At 32.8% G+C, this 5,592-nt stretch overlaps 1 pseudogene; it reads right to left on the bottom strand.

The window, feature by feature from the left end:
* On the bottom strand, positions 1-5,245 carry LOC109152055 (annotated as a pseudogene).
* Positions 5,246-5,592: the final 347 nt, after the last annotated feature.

Here is a 5,592-nt window from a genome sequence, read left to right as displayed (position 1 = left end):
AACAACTCTACGAACCAAGTCTAAATGATCACAACGTCAAATCATACCTACTCTATATAACTTGATAGAATATCGACCCGTTCTGAACACACCAGATCAATAATCGCTTTGTCATAATCAACTTGTTGGAACTACATGTAAAAAGTGAGTAAATAAATTAGTATAGATATAATAAAGTTGCAATGAAATGCGAAATAAGTTAGGAGTAATTCGGAAAGCAAAAAAAGTATGGTTATAGCGCAGAAGAAAGTCAAATATTTGCTAATTTGCTGAAAAGAGATTCCCAGATTAAAGAATTGAAGTTGAACTTCCATGAACAACAGAACAACAGCAAATTAACTGCTTTTTCAAACACATTATTATAAACATCACAGCTAAGAAAAATATAGCAGTTCTAAAGACAAGAAAGGATACTTGAACTTAGATTTGCAAGATCTTTTGCCATAATGACTTCATCTTTATTACACTCCATTCAAAAAATCCCAAATGGTGTGTAGACTAAATTTTGCTCAATTTCACTTAACATATCAAAGCCCAAAAAGCATATTTTGCAAACAGAGGAGGTATTTATACACTACACAAGAATAAAAGTGAACCATTGATGCTATAGAATTGATACAAAGAAACAAAAAAGTGGGAAAAGTATGCAACTAAGACTGTATTATAGAAACTACATAACAACTATAAGAACCCAATGAATCAAATTAACTGACATTTACAAAAGTAATTTGCATTAGCATTGGCTTGAAAATTCCATTCCATCACACGTCTAAACACAATTTTAGTTCTCTTCCGTTTAAGATTAGTGATTCTGCATATTTTGCTTTCCTTAGTGATACTGAATTGCTATACTATAAAGATATAGTAACATATTAAAAGAGGAACAGGTGGGTTTGTTTCTTCAGGTTTTGCAAGCCTTCAAGTTCTAGAGCCTGCTCAAATATGTTATCACAATCACATCCAAAACCTATACAATCTGATATATAATATCACAATTAATATAAATTAATAATACAAACAGAAATTTCTATAGATATTAGCTCACTTTAGAATATCCTTCATTGTTCATATAGTAAAAATGATAACCCAGATTTAAGTAACTAAAAAGAAAAAGGGGAAAACATTCAGATTTTTGAAACCCCATGGTAAATTGCCCAAAAATGCTATAAAAACAACCTAGATCCCACAACCAGTACCATTGTAATCCAACAGTGCACCATTTTGCATTTTTAATCCTGTAGTCTTAGACTCTTAGTTGACTACTTACCTAATAATTTTTATTTTAAGGCAGTTCTGAAAGACAACAAAGAGAATAGTATAGGAGGAAAACAAGCTACTTAGACAGGGAAAGGATAGGCTCCAGTATGCAAAGAATAATTGCTTAACAAGCTCAATCATTTCAATTTTTCAACCGGGATAAAAATCTGTTTTGCTACGAATCATTTGAAAATTTCAAGTTGACATTACCATTCATAGTACTTAGATACACATATGCATCAAAGAATATGCTAACTTTACAACTAAGGATGCTTCCAAGGAATTATATGGCTTAATGGTTCTTTAACTACAGTGTGCATATCCAACTTGGTGAGTACAAACAACTTAAAACACATAAATTTCTAGAATAGACTATTTGAATGCAATAGAATTGGGTAAAGTTAAGCATAAACACATTTTCATCTCTCAACATTCATTTCATTTCAACACGAAATAGGTATGCATCATATTTCCAAGAAACTCAACAAGAAACTCAAATGCATCATATTTTCCACTTTGAAACATTCATATCAGAATAATTTTAAACACAAAATAGAAATGGAATGTATTACCAGTGCTTGAACAGAATTTTTATCATCAATGTCTGGCATGTTGTCAATTAAAGTTTTCATGTAAGCCATGACATAGAAACCGCATTGGTTACTATCCGGTTGACGAGGAGCCTACAAATGTTAAATAATATTTGCATTATTTATCTATATACAAAACTTATATCTAATTAGTTAAAAATATTAAATTACCTTGACAATTTCCCAAGCAGTTTTACTTCGTCCTGTCTTTCCATTCGCAGAGGACGCATGAACCATTTTAATAGCCCTTCATATATATATATATATATATATATATATATATATATATATATATATATATATATATATATATATATATATATATATATATATATATATATATATATATATATATATATATATATATATATATATTGTTGATTATTCAGATAATGTAATAATCATACTGATATAAATCGAAAGAAATTTTAAAAAAAAAACTTACATTTCTACAACATGCTTCCAATCATCATCGCGAATGCGATGACTAAGAGGGTCCCACAAATAAACAATATCCTTAGTGACGTTGATAACTGTCAGAATCCAATGGAAACTATGCACAAACACATAATTATATTACATCAACACAAAATAATATACAATTGAAAGTATAATTGTAACCATTCTTACCCTATATTACATGGCACCAAAAGTATTGCATTACTTGGACTGTCCATCAGTCTGTTTGCTAAAGCTCGTGCCTTGCTTTCCAACTGTTTTTTTAGAAAATTTTTATCTGTTCTTTTCGTTGGCACATGCCCTACACGACATGGCTGCATAAATCTGAATTTGTCAAGCTTGTTCTCTTCCATCATCTTTTTATATAAATAGCTAACATTGGAATGGAAACTGAATTAGAATAACAAAGCATAGAAGTGATAAGTTATCAAATTGACTCAAAATATATATTAAATCATACCATATGTACACAGCAATACATGCACGTGTACGATATTGACATCGATTGACAAAAAGAAGTTACATCTTCGTCGTGCACATAGAGAGTACATTCTTCCTCGAAGACATTATTATTTAGCAATATTTGTAAACTCTCTTCATTCCCAAGTGCACGCTTGTAATAACAGTAAAGTAGCCATAATGACTTAGGCATACTTGAGGAGTTCAACTCAAGCTTTTTGACTTCCTTCCCGCTTTCTTCTTAGATTGTTTCTAATTTGCAAAATATACGCATATTAGCTAGATAAATAAATATACTAAGAAAGGCATGTTTATTATATAAATACTAAGTAAAATTTACCTCCAAGACATCTTCTTTTTCAATAAATTGCAGCTCATCATCATCCTCCTCGAAATCCATTTTTTGTTGAATATCACTTATTTCTTCTTCACTTTTCTTGGCACCCTTTGCATCCTTTGCAGTACAACTACCTTTTGCTTCAATCTGAATATTACAACCAACATTTTGAAGTACCAAATTTTCTAAATTTGCTACTCTGTCTTCAACTATGGTTTGTCGGCTTAGAAGAACATTTTTCTCATGAGCAGGCATCATCTCTCTACCCATTCTGAAATATGTTGAGGGATTGGCATGTCCCCCTATAGCCCTCACCCGACCTCCATGCTCCTTAGATTCAAGAGCCTGTGTCAGGATGTCCTCATTTGGTCCTTGAAGTTGCAACAAACCATCTTGCTTTTGCCGAATATATTCATCCTGTAATGCATGACAAATGACCATGATATAACCACAATCTTTAGAAATACATAAAGAGGATAATACCAGTAAAGGTTTTGCTTACAATCTTTGTAAATTTTGTCTTCCTTTCTTCCATAATATAGCTTACTAGTTCTCCCTTTCTTTCACAATATAGCTCTATTAACTTTGTCATCATCACACAATTCTATTGACTACAGGCAAGAAGATTTATAAATGTCAAACTTAGGGTGAAAATGAGTTTAAGTTAATAATAGTGAAAGTGAAATAATAATTACTTACAATTTCACTAGCAAGACGTGCATATCCTTTACGAGCAAGCCTATGTGGATAAAGGTTTGGCTTTCTTCGTACTTTTGTTGCTCGCTTAGTTTCTAAGACAAACATGATCAAATTAAAACTTCACATTATATTTATGCCATAGCACCATACATTAAGATAAAAACTTCACATTATATTTCTAACCTAAAAATGATGCTTCATGCTTAAAAAGAGAAAATAGAAATGAAAAATTATGGCATGAGGATGGATGACTGATGCAACTTAGTTATAGAGCTGCTTGAGAAGAAACAGAAATAGAAACAGAAGCTGAGTTCATAAATTGTGAGAAACTGGAGATCTGCTGTTCTGAACGATGTCTGCACAGTTCTGGTCTGGGATATAGTTGATTTGCTAGTTTGAAGATGGGAGGAATGCTAGACTGAATGGGGTGCTTATAGATCTTTGGGGCCTAGAGATGAACTGCAGCAGCAACATGAAGCTTCAGGAGGGAGTGTTGCTGCTGCAGATTGAGAATTGATGAACAGATGATCTGCAGGGTGTCTACAGTTCTGGAGGCATAAGGAGGGTCCAACTTTCTGGGTGGACCTATGCTGCATTGATGCTTGGTTTAATTTGAAACAGAAGGAGCTAAGCTGCAACACTTAACAGAAGAAGCTAAGCTTTTTGGTTCTGAATGATATGCAATCTTAATGAAGTTGGTAAAGTATTCAGGAAATACAAATTGGTAAAGTATTCAGGAAATATAAATTTAATACGTAAACACTTCTAGTTTTGGGGTTACCTTGAAGTCTTCGGACATGCGGGTAATCACAAATTGAGTCCATTCATCTCCCATAATACCATATCCTGCGGGTGGTTTATGCAAGTTTTCTTCATCATTTAGTCTCTTCCAAATAAAGTTATTTGTGAGTTGTGTTTTATATTGCCGCCATTTGTCATTTGCTGAGCTCAAGCAATTTTTCTTGAATTGTGCCGGAACAATGAAGCTCAACTACATAGAAAAAATTTTGTTAGAATTAAAAGACTAATATGTTAAATATCACAATTAATACAAGTAAAAGAAAGAGAATTTGCTTACATTAACAGCGTCCCATATCTTTTCTTTAATATCTTGTGGCACATGTTTCCATGTCTTAAAATTCAACTTGACCTTTTCTCTTGCAAGGACACCAATGTAACTTTGCAGTTCTGCGACACTTTCTCCAATCGGTTGTACCAAAGCATTGAATTGTACCTCTTTCTTCACTCCTTGTACCCTTTGCATAGAAAGCTTATGCATTTGGGTACGACCTCGAGTGCTCCTCGTTGATGAAGTATCTTGAGAACCTGACACTTTTTGTTCCTCATCCACCTGAACCTCTTTTCCATTGTGTTCTTCATCACCATGTACTTCTTGTCCCTTTTGTTCCTGATGTTCAGTTTTTCTCTTTCTTCCACCAGCCATAGAGCCCACAAACCTAATAAGCATAAAAATATAAAAACAAAATTATTAGAAATGTTCGAATTCATTTTCAGAAGTTGGGAGCCAAAAAAATTGAAGGCATTAAACCTAAGAAACATTTAAGAACACATACATAGTCAAATTTAAAATATAAGGTTTGAAAAGTTATACACTAACTAGCTAGGAGTTCTTATTCTCAACCCAAGTCCCATCACAATCTTCTCGAATGCATGGTGATTCACTCTCATCTTTATCGTCAACATTCATAGATGGCATCCCATTCGTAAAGCATTGATGATGGATTATTGTTTCATCCATCTCAGTCCCATCTTCAAAGTAATCCCGATTAG

This window comes from Ipomoea nil, unplaced genomic scaffold, assembly GCF_001879475.1.
Source record: "Ipomoea nil cultivar Tokyo-kokei standard unplaced genomic scaffold, Asagao_1.1 scaffold2360, whole genome shotgun sequence".
Classification (NCBI taxonomy): domain Eukaryota; kingdom Viridiplantae; phylum Streptophyta; class Magnoliopsida; order Solanales; family Convolvulaceae; genus Ipomoea; species Ipomoea nil.
Note: the sequence above shows the minus strand (reverse complement) of the source record. Positions and strands in the feature narration are given on the sequence as shown.